The following is an 18,409-nucleotide window of genomic DNA, read 5'->3' on the forward strand; positions in this document are numbered from 1 at the left end:
CCGTGCAGTGTGCGGGGGCGGAGCCTGAGGTCCGGGGGACAGGAATAAGAGTGTGCAGACTGAGCGTGCTCCGTAACTCGTGTACGTGTGTGAAGCGAGCCAGTGGATGGTGCAGGTGTGTGTGCAGGAGGGCGTGGGCGCGCCCGGCGCCGAGCAGAAAAATCGCCGAGGGGAGTGATCCCGCGATGGCGGCAGGGGCGAGGAGCCATGGAGGCCGGTAAGGCAGGATTGTTTTGTGCGTCCAGGGGCTCACTGCGGAGAGGGAGTGCTCTGTGTGGGGAGCGAGGAGAACGCCGATTCCTGACATTTCTGAATTGGGTCCCTGAGAATCCCAAGTGAGGGCATCAGACTCCATGGGAGACTCAGTGACAGGGGTCTTGGGATCAATTGGAGGAATTGCAGGTATCACAGACTTAATAGGAGAAATACTTTGCAAAACAGGAATTTTAGCAAAGGTGATAGGCATCTCACAGGCTACAGTGAGAGGGGACTGCATGTTTACAAAATCAGGGGTAGAGGGAGTTTTAGATTTGAAAACCTGATCCTCCAAAAAGGAGGGGTCTGACTGTAATTGTACTAAGGGAGCAACAACAGATACGCAGGTCTCAGAAGGGGTCACTTGGGAAGGGGCATAATGTGCACTGTTCGCCTTTAACCCTAGGATTTGAGAAAAGGAGAACACAGACAGTACAAGGGGGGCAACCACAACTGTGCTGGTCACTAGGGAAGGGGCATAATGTGCACTGTTTGCTTGTAACCCTAGGATTTGAGAAGAGAACACAGACAGTACAAGGGGGGCAACCACAACTGTACTGGTCTCTGAAGTGGGTATTTGGGAAGGATAGTCTGGGACATCAGAAACGACTATAGATTCCAAGAAAAGGGGTCTATGCTCAGAAGCAGGGATTTCAGCTCTCTGAGTGACAGACTGGGTCAGCGAAATACCTAGGAGTGGGGATTCTGCGAACAGGTTTAGGGAAACAAACGTTCCAGAATACTTTTAACTGGAGCCAGTATTATTGCCAAAAGTTCAGGGGGGGCAGCCCCGAGAATTTTAGCTGAGCCAGGGGACTTATAGTAAGGAGTATCCAAAGGCTCAGCAACTTGAACATTAGGGAAGTCATTCAGTGCAACCCCTGCTGTGAGACGTGGGGGATGCAGGGATTTACAGTGGGGGACTCATAGGCCTGACTAGCAGGGGTTAAGACAGGAATAACCTTGGGGACAGAACCCAGGGAGGTTAACTCAGGAATTAGAGATGAGAACTAGAGAGGTTAGTACACAAGGAGACAAGCCAGGGCGGCTTGTGGCAGAGACAGTAACGCCCAGAGAAGGATTATGCTCGGCTCTGATTCAGAGCCAAAGCCCAACATATAAAGGGCGGAGATCCAATCACAGGGAGAGAGTGTGTGAGCATTCCTCCAATGATGGAGCACAGGGCAGAAGCTGCAATGAGAGGCAGCACATGTGCCATTGATTGCCAGAGGAAGCTTTTGCAACTGCAGAGGTCTGCAAGGCTATAATCAAAGCCAGGAGCGGATTCCTTACAAGGACACAGATACAGGATACAGATACATGATACAGATAATGGACACAGATACAGGACACAGATACAGGATACAGGTACAGTATACAGATACAGGTACAGGATACAGATACAGGTAGAGGATACAGGATACAGGATACAGGTAGAGGATACAGATACAGGATACAGGATACAGGACACAGATACAGGATATAGATACAGGAAACAGGATACAGGACACAGATACAGATACAGGTACATGATATAGATACACACACACAGTCACACGCAAAATCACAGTCACGTGCACACACAGTCACAGAATCACACGCAGTCACAGAATCACATGCAGTCACAGAATCACACACAGTCACAGAATCACATACAGTCACAGAAACGCACACAGTCACAGAAATGCACACAGTCACAGAATCACACGCAGTCACAGAATCACATACAGTCACAGAAACGCACACAGTCACAGAATCACAAACAAACAGAATTACACACACACACACGCACGCACACAGTCGCACTCACACAGACACACACACAGTCGCACACACTTACACACACTCACACACACAGTTAGTTTAAATATAGAAGTGCAAATAGCTAAAACAGGGTGTGTGTGCAGAGCATGCGTGTTCTAAGTGAAACTTCTCTGTGTTTTGTCACTGAAATTGTGTTTTGATTTTTAATAAAAAACAGCACCATCACAAATACAATTTCTGTGACAAAAGACAAAGAAGTTTCACTTAAAATGAGCGTGCTCGGGACACACACAATTTTTGTCTGACCGGTTGGTAACGTCTTTATACCCCATCACTGAGGAACATCGAGAATTCAGAATATGGAAGTCCTGGCCTAGATTAGAAGGCTGTCCAATATGGGTTCCATGTGATAAGGTAAGGAACGTAAATTGACTCAGTGGCTCTTGTTTATCAGAAGCAAGACCTAATTGTTTCCCAGAATGAGCCTGTGGTCTCAGACAATTCTTTTTTTTTTTTTCTTATCTCAATAAACTACTAAGGAAAAAGTATTGGGATGCACAATATTACAATCGGGATTAATTGGCTGTTGCCTATTGTCTGGAGCCATGTGGTCCACCTGTGGGTAAGTAGGTCAGGTTGGTATTTAAACAGTTTTGAGTAGAATCCCACATCTGCAGTATATTTAGGTGAATATAACGATTTCATGCTGCAGGTGTCACTGTTGCACTTTTACGAGAAACTCACGTATTTTCAATGTCTGCAGTGTAAGAGCATCCATTAAAAATGAAGACTCTTTGCCTTCTGCTTCAACTTTACCAACCTTCTTTGCTCGCTTTACTGCATCTGACAAAAATTCACAGTGGCATTGATTTGTACGTCCACAAACTAGCAAAAAAAAAAATCAGGGTATAGTAGGACATCACATTTAGTGATTGAAATTGTAATGGTTACAGCCACAAATAAGAGGGTTGTTGTGATGCTTAGACATCTACATTTTCATATGGATAATGTGCAGGGCAGGTTTGAAGGACCAACAGAGAGAAGTAAAGGAGTTTTTTTTTTATAAAGGACACAGTTTGTAATGGGAGAATTAAAGCAACTAAACCATGGGTTACTTTGTTACAATTTGATATCTCTGCTCGTTCTTTCCAATTTTCTGATGTTTACTTGTTAAGTTTTTGTACATTATGTCACAAGCAAATCTGCTATATTGTAACAAAACATAGACCTGCAAAGGGGAATATTCCCCTAAAAGTTGTGTATCTACATTGTCTATCTACAATTAATGAATCTTCTTCTGCAGTTCTTTCCTATGGATGTGTGCTGGTTTAGCATTGCTTATGTTATACGCTACAAGGCAGGAATGTGAGTCTCAGTCTCGATGTTTCCAGCACCATCCACTCATTGGGCATATCGGTGAAAGAGTGCAGCAGTCTCCTCTGATTGTAGGAACATAACCACTTGCTATCTTATCCAATTTCTTTTTTATTTTGTTTGCTTATTTTTATGACAGCTAAAAAAAAATGACTCCTATGTCCCTTTCCTTTCTAGTATTTGACATTTGAAAGCCATTAATCCTGTATTCTGTCTTTGGATTTTTGTGACCCAGGTGCTTTATTTTGCACTTTTTGGCATTAACTTGTAGTTGCCACACTCTACACCGTTCCACCTAAATCATTATGCACTTTGTTTAGCCTCCAAAGTATCAACCCTGTTGCAGATCTGTGTGGGTAGAATGGCCTGGTGCAGATCTGTGTGTGTAGAAAGGCCTGGGGCAGATCTGTGTGTGTAGAAAGGCCTGGTGCAGATCTGTGTGTGTAGAAAGGCCTGGTGCAGATCTGTGTGTGTTGAAAGGCCTGGTGCAGATCTTTGTGTCACATGCAAAAAGGCCTACTTTCCCATCCAGACCATTTGTACTGCCACTAATACAAATATTAAAGAGCTCCGGTCCCAGTGCAGATCCCTGAGGTACTCTACTGGTCACCTTCCCGAACTCTTAATATTCTTCATTTACCACAACTCTCTGTCGCCTATCCTTAAACCAGTGTTTTATCTATTTCTTACTCCTAGAATCCAGCCCCAAGCATGGCAACTTGTTTATCATTTGTCCCTGTGGGACAGTGTCAAAGGCCTTTCCAAAATCTAGTTAGGACACATCAACGGCTCCATCCTGATCTATTACCTTAATAACCCAGTCCAAAAAAATCAGTTAGGGTATATTTGACAAAACCTCCCCCAGTAATATTGCTGGATATTAAATAATTCTTTCTTTCAGTAATGTTTCTATTGATTCCCCCATTACTGATGTCAGGCTCCCTGTATTTACGTTCTCCTTCCTACTTTTATCTGAGACTACACCTGTTAATAGTGGCTGGTTAAATCGTTCTGTTAATGGGGTTGCCAGCACATGCCTTTTTCCATATCCTTATGTGTATCCCGTTGGGACCCATTGACTTGTCCACTTTCAGTTTTGACAATTCCAATAGCGCGGTCTCCTCTATAAATGGACGTGTGTCCACCTAATTTCCATTTAGTGCCCTGTAACCCAACTGCGGCCCTTCCCTTTTATCTTCAGCTGTAACGACTGAGCAAAAATAATTATTAAGGTGGTCTACTACTGTATACCATTGTCTCCCTCAACATGACCGTCCAAATGTCTCCCTTTGTTTTTCTCTGTTCCCTTACAGTATATACATAAAAAAGTTGTGGCCCCTTCTTTACTGACTGTGCTGTTTTCTCTTTTGCTTGGGCAAACATCTGATTATTTGCCTTTTGTACTTCTGCCTAGCTTGATATAGTTATCTATCCTATTTCCTCTGTGTATGTTTCCTTATAACTGTCTTTTTAGCCTTAACAATACCTGCCACTTCCTTTGAGAACCATATCAGCTTTCCTTGGCTTGTGCTTTAACCAACTTGCCTGACACAATGATTTGTTGCTTTTGCTATTGCATCTTTCCGTTTTCCCAGTGCCCCTGCACTCCATTCAAATGCCTCTACCCGGCTAAACAACCTAATGCCGTAGATTTTATGTTTTTACTAATACCTTAGTTTTTACTAAACCACACTGACTGATGATCACTGAAACCTAAGTTCTCACCCACCCTGGAATTGGAATTGTAAGTATTAAGTCCACGATTGCTTCCTTGCAATTGGGCACCCTCACCCATTGCTTAAAAGATACCCCTTGCAAGGAATCCAGGCGGTCTCCTTTTTCTGTCTCAATCTGAAACAGACATGCCAGTGCACATCTGGCACATTGAATTATTTCAGCATGACTATCTATCTTTTAATTCCCATCTTATTGATGTCCTCTCTGAGTAACCTGATACCTGCTCCCATATCTATGCCTGTACAATGGAATCCCCCAAAAGGAGCTGCCTCTGTTTCTGGGATCCCATTCTCCTGCCTTTGTGCTTCCTGTTAATCCCAGAACCCATCACCTCCTCTTCCACTGCAGCACGAGGTGCGTCAGGGCTGCCATTCTGAACGGCAAGTGCAGCATAGGAGTTGTGCAGTGGAACAGATTGCAGGCCGTGCATGCACACTACAACTGTAATCCTCCCTGAGTTCACAGTAATCCAGCATCTCAGAGGCTTCCGAGGAAGCAGAGACCTCTCAGGGGTCGACTGTGTGGGGCAAAATAATAACAAACCCTAGCTATTTGGTGGTTGCTATACAACAATTTAAATGGCAAGAAATATTTAGATGGATAATGGTAGATGTTACATCATTGTACACTATTTTTAATCATAATCAAGGGTTAATGGCTGTTGGACATTTCTTACAAGCATCGTCACTCCCTATGTCACTTTGTACCTTTCTTGTGGATTCTATAACATTTTTGTTAACTCACAATTATTTTTAGTTTGACTCAGTTATTTGCAAATGAGGGGCACAGCTATGGAGACCTCGTGTGCACCTTTCTATGCAAATGTATTTATGGGTCTGTGGGAATCCACATTTATTTTTGGTGATTCTAATCAATAACGAGATCCTATAATTTTTTTTTATAAACGTTACATTGATGATTTGATATTCACTTGGGATGGGGATTATTCAACAGCTGTCACTTTTATTGATACACTTAAAATTAATAACTTTAATCCTAAATTCACCTTTGATCAATACATTTACCACATCAATTACCTTGATATAGTACTCAACATTGTTTTGAAGGGAGAGATACAAACAGATATCTTCAGAAAACCGAATGCAAGGAACGCGTTTTTGAAGGCGGATAGCAATCACCCCAAATCTCTCATTGAAGGTATACCAAAAGGACGATTTCTTCGATTGAGAAGACTCTGTTCTAGTAATGAGTCCTTTGAGACACAATCTGTTGATCTGGGTTTGAGATTTGCATCCAGGGACTATAGAAACATAGATATTGATAATGTATATATGAATGCTAAACTATTGTACCCGCAGGATCTATTATGTTCCTCGACAAAATAAAAACTGAGATCCAAGGGACATTGACAACATTATTCAAGCAACAATATGTCAAAACCATTATTCATAACTCAACATAGCAGACAGGCTAATCAGATTCATTCTATTCTTCACAAACAACGGGAAGTATTAAAACTAGATGGAGACATTAAACATACAATTGGATTAGGGCCTAATTATCCCGCTACACTTATGGTTTACCCCCGCTGCAGCTTATGTGTAAAGTTTGGGAAATGGTGCTACAAGGGGCATATAGCTTAGTACATGGTGGACAGATAGAACCTCTATAGAAAGCACTCTGATCCAGTGTGATATGGTGAAATTCTTAAAATGACTTTATTAAATGACACTATCGTTAAAATATTGGGGTTTAAAACAATGATTAAATAGTACCAAGTGATTCTTACTCTCTGGATAAGTATATCCAGATGAGTGTACAGTGGTATATTAATGTCCAGTGTTAGGATATTTCACCGGCCCTAGTAGTCCTCTATGGAGTGGGTCTGCTAGGGTTATGATATGGAGGTAACGGCAATTTTAGCCACAAATGTGTGCAAAGCATGCCAAAATATCACAACCAGCAAAACATTCCAAAATTGGAATAATTCTCAAACTTATCAGATAAGGAAATTCATCACCTGCCAAAGTTTTGGCGTCATCTATCAAGGCCTCTGCAAGTGTGGGAAGATCTATATAGGCAAAACAAAACGCCAATTTAAACAACGAGTTCTAGAACACATTGGTACGATACGTAACAATGTTGATACCCCACTCGCGAGGCATGTTAACTCTTGTCAAGAAGGAAACATCAAATCTATACTTTTTATAGGAATAGACCAATTCTCCTTGGGTCAGAGGAAAGGTGACATAGACACTGTACTCCTACAGAAGGAAGCACGATGGATCTATAACCTTAAAGCTCTTACACCAAGAGGCCTCAATGAAGGATTTGTCTATAGTCCCTTTATCTAAGCCCTCAAGAACATCTGAACATTAGAGACTGTAATGAATGCAAAACTAAACCATCTACAGAATATCATATTGCATTCCTCTGCAATATATATGCGGACATACAGTACTATACGTCTCATATTTTGCCAGTCTGCACACACACTCAACATACAAGACAACATTAATCACATAAGGTATGAAACAGACAAACATAAGTATATCCAATAACAAATTATTTATTATTCAAACAATTGGTGTCATAATTGTGACAGTCAAATAGCAGGCAACTTTAAATGGCATACAGTTAATACAAACTTCAGCAAACGGCCATATATAACATCACAGCAGCATGTCACAGTTTTAAAAGAGTCACAGACATTAAAGATACAGACCGCTGGTTTAAATTCCTATCAGCTACCAGCCTCACAGTGCACATGCGCAAAGAACTAATGGGGTCACTACAGGTTAACCCAAGCGCTATAAATACCTTGCTAAGACATAGGAAACCTTCTGATTACCCAAGCCTTGACAAAGCACTCGCGAAACGCGCGCGTCGGCAAACACGTGACCACGTGCACGTGCGGCACCGGAGTTCATATACACTGACTCAGAGAGATTCAGAGAGTCAGTGTGTCCCAGCCCGTGCACAGTAATGGACTGTCATAAGATCCAATGATCTTATAAGTCACCCAACAGTAACGGCACACAGCATTTCTGGCAGTATATTATTACACTAACATAGGAAGCCTGAATGCTAATCCCCTACCACAGCATTTAGCTTAAGGGGGAAATATACAAAGCAAAACGGCAACCAAACCAGGAATTAACCCCTGGAGTGCCAGACTACCACCACATGTGAGGAGCACTGATCCAATTAGGGGAAGGTCTTTCAAGTTGACCGGTATATGGACCCTACAAGGATCAGTACTCAGCTGATAACTCAGTATAAGCTTATACAGTAGTTACAGCAGTGCCACCATATTCACCTGCAATATATCCCACAGTACTAATGTTCTTTCGAGTATCATCCTACTATACTTGGAATTTATATGTGTTAAGCACTACGTTACTATACTTATAAACTCCAACATAGGAGTTAGTGCTAGGAACACAACATTAGGTGCACCTAGACCTAGATCTGTTACATCGTATCTATAATGTACTAATAGCTGTAGCAACTTAACAGCATAGTACAGGTCCCATTTATTAGTGCACCTATTAGTACTAAATTACAGGGGCACTACATTTGTGGCTAAAATTGCCGTTACCTCCATATCATAACCCTAGCAGACCCACTGCATAGAGGACTACTAGGGCCGGTGAAATATCCTAACACTGGACATTAATATACCACTGTACACTCATCTGGATATACTTATCCAGAGAGTAAGAATCACTTGGTACTATTTAATCATTGTTTTAAACCCCAATATTTTAACGATAGTGTCATTTAATAAAGTCATTTTAAGAATTTCACCATATCACACTGGATCAGAGTGCTTTCTATAGGGGTTCTATCTGTCCACCATGTACTGGCCTAATTATCCCTTCAGAAAAGCTAAATCATTAGCTAATTATCTATCTCCCATCTTATTCAATTCAAGATCGTGTGATGCACGGATGAAAAGTATTCCATGTGGGTTTTTAAAATGTGGATACTGCATTATGTGTCGTTATGCTGCTTCTATTAAAGTGGTGAACATTAGAGGTAACAAAGTACGGTTCACCACTATATCATAAGGTTTCAACATTCATCAATTGTAATTCCAGTTACAGTATGTTGTTTATTATCTTACATGTGGCTGTGGCAGAGGTTATGTTGGACTGAACATCAGACCCCTCAAGGTAAGGATGATGGACCACGTTTATTCCATCAAGAATAGGGATTTAATGCATTCTGTTTCCAGGCATTTTACAAACTACCCTTAAGGTCATATATCTAATTTCAAATTCTCAGGGATTGAACATATACCTATTCCAGTACGAGGAGGAGGCAGACTCAGACTTCTCAACAGACGTGAGATGTTCTGGATGCATACAGTAGACACACTATCTCCCTCCGGTATTAATATTGAATGGTATTTGCCAGTGCTGTGTACTGTGTTCATTTACATGTTCTTACATATATGTTGCCACATACTGTGGTTAATATTGTTCATAGTGTTTGTACTGTTTGGTTCACTAACAATGGCTCCAGTTAGGTTTGTCTATGTTTGTATAGGCTGTCATATCTATTGTCATCCAATTGTGGCTATTAATGTTAAGTAAATGATTTATAATATTTTTTTTTTTTTTTTTTTTTTATGATCTGCCCTTTATTAGAGGGTATTGGATCTCTATTTAGGTTATGCGTGTTATAGTTAAACTCGTTACTACGCTAGGTGTTTCCATCTTGTAGCTAATGATTGCCAGTATGTTGAGCTACTCAGCACTTCTACTCTCCTCTAGTGGCTACATTTCTTGGCTTTGTTAGAGGGAATTGTTTGTCAGTCAGTAATTGTCCCTCCCCAATGCTTGTATAACAATTGTTACGTATTCTGGGTCAACGTTATTGTTATGTTTAGTCCAAGTGGCTATATTTGTTTGACTCTTTAGATGGAATGCGTTGTATTTATTGCCAGTTGCTGGTTTATCTCGGGTTCCCTAAATGCTTTGTGATTAGACATGTCCCCGTATGAGTCTTTGGTTCTGCAGACAGTTCATCTACGATTTTTATCACCCCTTAGATTAGGGATGTTGACGTATTCTGTCTTTAAATATCCACCATGTACTGTATAAACAAAAATCATATTGATGCTGTGGCAGTTCAGAGGGGACGTCCATCGCCACAGTATCTATACTCCTTTTTAGAGTTGATCATATATGCCCATTAATTATCATGATATTATTATATGTTATTATGTGTTATCGAGATATAAGATATTAAACATGTAGTCTGGTTGGTATCATTATGTATTTACTTTAGAATCTTTGTTCTCAGTTAGCCTCCATTTTTGTATTAGTTTGTATGATGTTTTAATGCTTAATATAGGAACCTCCGGCGGGTGAGCCGCCATCTTTTTTGCAATCCAGTCCTCCATTTTGTTCCGTTAATCTGGCGGTTATATTACCGGTGAGGACGGTATTTGCGGCCCTTCCGGTAGAGGTACCGTACTCCTATATAAGAACCCTAGGGAATCACTCTTTGATAAGGCGCCAGCTACGTTGGAGAAACACGTCAGAGATTCCTTTTTTACCTCTTGTCGGTTTGATGCCACATTAAATTAGTTTTTTACTTTTGGATCTATTTGCCCCCAGTTCCCTCATTCATCGCAGTGCTCCTTCTATTTCTTCATTCTTTACCTTCCTTGCTCTGAGGGATGCACACCATGATGAATAGACGGTTACTCCCGGAATAACGGGTCCGTGAGTACTACACTTTACGAATTGAATTTCTTACTGCTGCCAATTCCGGACAATCCCTGCTTTAACCTATGTAGGTTGGGAATGGACATGTATTAGAAAATATTTACCAATCCAGCTGTTGGGTTTTAGTCAGGATCAGAGCTCACCCTTGGCACTATCTGGTGTGGGGCCATAGGTTTTTATCCCGTCTGGTCTCTGGCTTCCAGCAGATTACATGCTTATTCCACTCGCAGTGATTATTTTCCATGGAGTCTTATCATCTACTTTTCTAAAGGGTTTATCTAGTCTCTCTTCGTGCACCGACATCACCTGTCCAGGGTTTTTGTTAGCACCATCGATAGGAGATTTGTTCTCTAAATGTCACCCTAGCTATTTCAGCCTGCATGCTAGCATTCTCCTCCTTCAAGTGCTTACATATAGGACAGTATCTGAACTTCCAGAATGTACACTGTGACAAACGGCTTACTCCGGGGCTCCGTCGTTTGTCCGGGACTGTTTAGAACACGGTCTTTTAGGGTAGGTTAAATGATGAGGCGTCACGTACTGTTCCTTTAAACAGGCTATGCCTGGTTTATTCAGTCCCAGGCACTGAGACTGCCACAGTGCATACAACAAAAAACAGATCAAAACAAAAGCTGCTCACCTGAGCGATAACTTAACTTAGATATCCCTGACTCAGGGTTGGAAGTGGCTTTTTCACTTCCAACATCAAAACACGGTACTTTTGCAGTCTTACACAAATGAACAGAAAGATTGAACCTGTTTGGGGAAGAGGCTTCTCCCCTCTGTAGTTCAGCAGCCTTCCAGCCTCCTGGCTCTTGTGGGGAGACCAGAGCAAACAGGAAATCAGTCTTTCATACCTGATTCTTAATTAGCATGACAGGTGACAGAAATCAGGCAGCAGACAAACTCTGGTCTGGATCTCTCATCCCTCAGTTCCAGCGCTTGCCAAACTGTGGGATGGAGTGTATGTATTATAAGGCTGCACTCCCAGGCCAAACAGGATAGAAACTGTCTAGTATCCTGGGAGCCCTATATACGGAATTTATTACCATCCCCTGGTTTCTGTCACATATCCTCCCCCCCAGCTCAGACCTCGAGGGATGAGTGACCATGGATATTAGGGAGTGCATCCTTGACAACCCGTCGGCATTGCCATGTTTGTGCCCTGACCTGTGTTCCACAGAAAATTTAAAGGGTTGTAGGCTTAGGAACCACCTGGTCACTCTAGCATTCTTTTCCCTGTTTTGACACATCCAGGTAAGGGGTGCATGATCTGTGACCAACCGGAATTTTCTCCCCAACAGGTAGTATTTGAGCGTCTCTACAGCCCACTTTATTGCGAGACACTCTTTCTCTACTATGGAGTAATTTTTCTCCTGGGGATTTAGTTTCCTACTTAAATAAAGGATGGGGTGCTCCTCACCTTGAGACTCCTGGGAGAGTACCGCCCCCAGCCCTACCTCAGATGCGTCGGTTTGGACTACGAACTCTTTGGAGAAGTCAGGTGTGACCAACACTGGTTGGGCACAGAGAGCTTCTTTCAGGCTTCTAAAGGCCTGTTCGGTTTCGGGGGACCACTTTACCATTAGCGGTCCTCTTGCTTTTGTGAGGTCAGTTAGTGGGGTTGCCTTAGTTGTAAAATTGGGAATAAACCTTCTATAGTACCCAATTAACCCCAAAAAGGTCCTTACTTGTTTTTTTGTAACTGGCCTTGGCCAATTTTGTATCGCCTCCACTTTGAGTGTTTGGGGTTTGAGTAAACCTCTGCCAATAGAATATCCCAGATACTTGGCCTCCTCCAGACCAATAGTGCATTTAGCGGGGTTAGCAGTTAGTCCAGCAGACCGGACTGCGTCAAGCACAGCTTGGACCTTTGGAAGGTGGGATTGCCAATCTTCACTATGGATTACCACATCATCCAGGTAGGCGGCAGCATACCGAGCATGTGGTTTTAAAATTTTATCCATCATTCTTTGGAATGTGGCGGGAGCTCCATGTAAGCCAAAAGGCAACACCTTATACTGAAAGAGGCCGTCTGGGGTTGAGAAGGCTGTCTTTTCTTTTGCCCTTTCTGTGAGGGGAACCTGCCAGTACCCTTTTGTTAGGTCTAGGGTTGTGAGATATCGGGCTTTGCCCAGTCTCTCTACAAGTTCATCTACCCTGGGCATAGGATAAGTATCAAATTTTGACACCGCGTTTAGTTTCCGGTAGTCATTACAAAACCTTGTTGTACCATCTGGCTTTGGGACTAAGACTATAGGGCTGTTCCACCCACTTTGGGATTCCTCAATTACACCTAGTTTTAGCATTTTTTTAACCTCTAAACTTATAGCCTTTCTTTTGGCCTCTGGGATTCGGTACGGTTTAAGGTTAACTCGGACCCCCGGTTCAGAGACTAGGTCATGTTCAATTACGCTAGTTCTACCTGGCCGTATAGAGAAGATTTCTTTGTTTCTTCTCACTAAATTCTGAACCTCTCGTTTCTGATGAACAGACAGGGTTTCAGCTATGCTAACCTCTGGGTCAGTTTCTTGATTCTCTGACGGACCTGGGGGTACTAGGGTTAACAAGACTTCTCTATCTTTCCAGGGCTTGAGTAGGTTTATATGGTAAATTTGCTCAGGTTTCCTCCTACCTGGCTGTCTTACCTTATAATTTACTTCTCCCACTCTTTCCAAGACCTCATACATTGGCGACACACTTTATTCGAGCTCGGCTAGTCCCACGAATTCGGGTATACCCGGATGTATTGAGGTTTGTGACTGTTTTCTGCCCGAGTGCATTGAGTTATTTTCCGGCAGGGATTGAAGCATTTTATTCCCGTTGGCTGCAATACTGCACAGTACATATATATATACTGCATTACAATTCATGAATTTATGCCATCTGGTAGACACGCGAAGCATTGCAGCCTATTAAATCCTAATCATTATCATTTAACAGATCAGCCGCCCATCAGCCAGGCATGAACCCAGGCTGGGAAGGCAAATGCAACGGGGCTTGTCAGAGGTGAGGAGCGGCGCATTCCAGGTATCTGCCAGGTACATACCGGGTATTTGCTCGAATAAAGTGTGTCGGTGCAGTATGGCCCATGCCATTTAGCAAGGAATTTACTCTCCACGGTGGGAACCAGAACTAGTACCCTATCACCTGGAAAAAAAATTCTGACCCTAGCACCCTTATTATACGTATTCCTCTGTGCTTCTTGAGCTTTCTCCATGTGTTCCCTCACTATGGGTAGGACTGCAGCAATGCGGTCCTGCATCTGGGCAACATGCTCTATTACACTTCTGTAAGGGGTAACCTCGTGTTCCCAAGTCTCTTTGGCTATATCCAGTAAGCCCCTTGGGTGTCGGCCATACAATAGTTCAAACGGGGAGAAGCCTGTGGATGATTGGGGAACTTCCCTAATGGCAAATAACAGGTACGGTAACAAACAATCCCAGTTTTTCCCATCTTTATCAACCGCCCGCCGTAACATGCTCTTTAAGGTTTTATTGAACCTTTCCACTAAACCATCTGTTTGTGGATGATAGACTGAGGTTCTGAGATGCTTGATTTTTAGGAGTTTACATAGCTCTTTTGTTACTTGGGACATAAATGGTGTTCCCTGGTCAGATAGAATCTCTTTAGGAATCCCGACCCGGGAAAACAGAACTACTAACTCTTTTGCTATGTTTTTAGCTGAGGTGCTACGTAGGGGAACTGCCTCCGGATATCGGGTGGCATAATCTAATATTACCAATATATGCTGATGTCCCCTAGCAGACTTTATTAGGGGTCCTACTAGATCCATAGCAATCCGGTCAAATGGTACCTCTATTATGGGAAGGGGTACCAATGGGCTGCGGTACGCCTTGAACGGGGCGGTGATCTGACATTCTGGGCATGAGGAACAATAATTCGTAATTTCTGCCAGAACCCCAGGCCAATAGAAGCTTCGGAGAACCTTTTCTTTTGTCTTTTCCACCCCTAGGTGTCCCCCCAATGGATGACTATGTGCGAGGTGTAATACTACATTCCGGAATGTCCGTGGTACCAACAATTGTTTAGTTGTAACTGATTTCCTTTTATCAACCCGATATACTAGGTCGTTCTCTACCTCGAAGTAGGGGTAAGCAAGAGACATATCTGGTTGGCCAGGAGTACTATTCTGGTCCCGTATATTTCCCCTTGCTACCGCTAATGTGGGGTCCTCCCACTGGGCTTTCTTAAAACTCCCAGGACTGACCTCTAGGTCAGCGAGGGTCTTATCCGGTTCTGGGGTGGTAAGTGTCTGCTCAACATCTTGATTTGGGGTATTCCCTACCAAAGTAGTGATGGGGAAGGGAATTTTACAGCACTCCTCCTTTTCCCCCTTCTTATTTGGGCCCTCGTCAACCTCCATTTCTGAAAAAGGGAAAGGATTTGTTTCTTCTAATACTTCGTTATGGTCCGCTATTGAACTCTGGGCGCTATTCTGAGCGGGGGACCACATTTTTAGAAAATGGGGAAAGTCGGTCCCTATTAACACATCATGTGCCAGTTTGGGTACAATACCCACCTTGAACTCTAAAGAACCAAACTCTGTTTAAAAAAAAACATCAACAGTGGAATATTCATGATTATCCCCATGTATACAACAAATTGCCACTCTTTGTGAACTGTTTCCCTGTTTCTTCTTAATGGGCAAGAGGTATTCGGACACTAGTGTGACCATGCTCCCAGAGTCAAGAAGTGCCCGAACCCTCTTACCATTAACCTTTACAAATGCCCACAGATGGTTATTCAAGGGGTCCTCTGGGCTAGGGCCCATACATTGGGACAACAGCGAATAAGGTTCCACGCTGTTGCATTGCATGGGCTCATCATTTAGTGGGCAGATTTTTGCTGTGTGGCCCCTCTCATGACAATTTACACATTTAGGTACATAGTCTGTGTCCCACTTAGAGCCTTTTCCCGGCTCCCCATGTTGGCTATTGCCCTTAGTGTGCGAACCACTGTTGCTGGTGCTGCGTGAAGGTGGTCGCCGCTCTTCAGCGCCCCTTAACCCCGGTACCCTTTTACCGTCTCTGGAAGAGTCCTGGAACCTCGGGTAGTGGGGTTGCTCCACGACTGTGGGTTGCGGGTGCTCTTCTGCTGCATTGTACCTTTCTACGAGGGCCACAAGCTCATCCGCATTGTGGGGGTCACTCCGACTGACCCAACGGCGTAAGGCAGAGGGAAGTTTCCTCAAGAACTGGTCCATGACCAACCGTTCCACGATGTGGCTGGCTGAGTTGATCTCGGGTTGTAGCCACTTCCGGGCGAGGTGGATGAGGTCATACATCTGGCTTCGGGTGGCTTTATCCATCGTGAAGGACCATGCGTGAAACCTTTGGGCGCGAACAGCCGTGGTTACGCCGAGGCGGGCGAGGATCTCGAACTTCAATTTTGCATAGACGTTAGCTTCGGCTGGCTCTAGATCAAAGTAAGCCTTCTGGGGTTCGCCGCTTAGGAAGGGTGCGATTAGACCAGCCCACTCAGCTTCTGGCCATCCCTCTCTCTGTGCCGTGCGTTCAAACGTGAGAAGATAGGCTTCCACATCATCCGAGGGTCCCATCTTCTGAAGGTAGTGGCTTGCCCTGGTCATTTTCGGAACTGGGGCTGCCGCTGCCAGTGGAAGGTTACGGATAGTCCCCCTCAGGATCTCGAGTTCCTGCTGTAAGCCCTGAGCGAACCGCTGTTGCTCCTCTCTCAGCAAGCGGTTTGTCTCTTGCTGGTTTGCATTCGCGTTTTGCAGGGCTTCATTCGTCTGTTGCTGGTTTGCATTCGCCTGTTGCTGGTTTGCATTCGCCTGTTGCTGGTTTGCATTAATCTCTTGCTGGGCTATTAGCAGCTGTTGCTGGGCTGCATTCGTCTGCTGCTGGTTTGCATTAGTTTCTTGCTGGGCTATTAACAGCTGTTGCTGGGTTTCATTCGCGTCTCTCTGGGCAGCAACATTGCGTACCAGCGCACCCACCACGTCTTCCATCTTGTTTGCAGAGGATGAAAAAAAAACTTTTTTTTTTTTTTTTTTCAAAGTTCTTTAACCCGCAGACCCCCTAGTGCTCTGCCCGCATTCTCCACCATATGTGACAAACGGCTTACTCCGGGGCTCCGTCGTTTGTCCGGGACTGTTTAGAACACGGTCTTTTAGGGTAGGTTAAATGATGAGGCGTCACGTACTGTTCCTTTAAACAGGCTATGCCTGGTTTATTCAGTCCCAGGCACTGAGACTGCCACAGTGCATACAACAGAAAACAGATCAAAACAAAAGCTGCTCACCTGAGCGATAACTTAACTTAGATATCCCTGACTCAGGGTTGGAAGTGGCTTTTCCACTTCCAACATCAAAACACGGTACTTTTGCAGTCTTACACAAATGAACAGAAAGATTGAACCTGTTTGGGGAAGAGGCTTCTCCCCTCTGTAGTTCAGCAGCCTTCCAGCCTCCTGGCTCTTGTGGGGAGACCAGAGCAAACAGGAAATCAGTCTTTCATACCTGATTCTTAATTAGCATGACAGGTGACAGAAATCAGGCAGCAGACAAACTCTGGTCTGGATCTCTCATCCCTCAGTTCCAGCGCTTGCCAAACTGTGGGATGGAGTGTATGTATTATAAGGCTGCACTCCCAGGCCAAACAGGATAGAAACTGTCTAGTATCCTTGGAGCCCTATATACGGAATTTATTACCATCCCCTGGTTTCTGTCACAACACCCATTGAACTATACAACACCAAACATTGTAGCACATGTAAATGTCATGTTCAAACTCCAGCTTGTTGAGCAGCAGGGCATGGAGGTTGGAGCAGCAATGCTACAGCCCATGCTTAGGCCTCGGCCAGGTAGGGAATGGGCGCGCTGGCGCTCGTGCGCTGCGCCCTGCTCGTCTGGGGTCGCGCCCACGACTTCACGGAGCTGGTTCGCCCTCATTGGGCGAACCACTCACGTGACGCGCTTGCGAGCAGCAAATTCAAATTTGCTTGCTCGGCAAGCAGCTAAGCGCCGAGCAGGCGCGCCCGTCCCGCTCACGCTGGCCACACACATTGTCGCAATGTGTCTCATTGTGGCGAGCTCAGTGCCACCCTGGACGAGGCCTTAGGGGCAGTGTCTGGAGGCATCCTCTCATGGATGTAGAGGCAACGCTAGTACTGAAAGCTGGACCACAGGGTGTGGTGGTGTTCCCTTTGGGAATGTTGGTTATGGAATCTGGATTGGCCCACTGATAGGGTACTGGGGGTGTACAAATGTGTCTGTATATACATGGTACTTGCAAGGTCCTCCTAATTTATGTGTAAAATTGTGAATATAATCCTGTAGCCATTCTGACCCACAATTGTATGTAGGAGTGAAATATCTGGAGGTTTGTATAAGTGTATAGCAAGGAAATTGAGGAACCCCCTAGTGATGTGAGTTCCCCCTCCCAACCCCCCCCCCCATGTATTAATCTGTCAACAAAAGTGTAGGAAGTGTGTGGACTTATTTATTTGTACGTATATTTTTCCACTAGTGCTCTTCACTTCTGAAAACCCATTTTTGGTGCAGTCTCACAAGCCCCAAAATGTAGCTTTCGTCT

This window comes from Ascaphus truei, chromosome 9, assembly GCF_040206685.1.
Source record: "Ascaphus truei isolate aAscTru1 chromosome 9, aAscTru1.hap1, whole genome shotgun sequence".
NCBI lineage: Eukaryota > Metazoa > Chordata > Amphibia > Anura > Ascaphidae > Ascaphus > Ascaphus truei.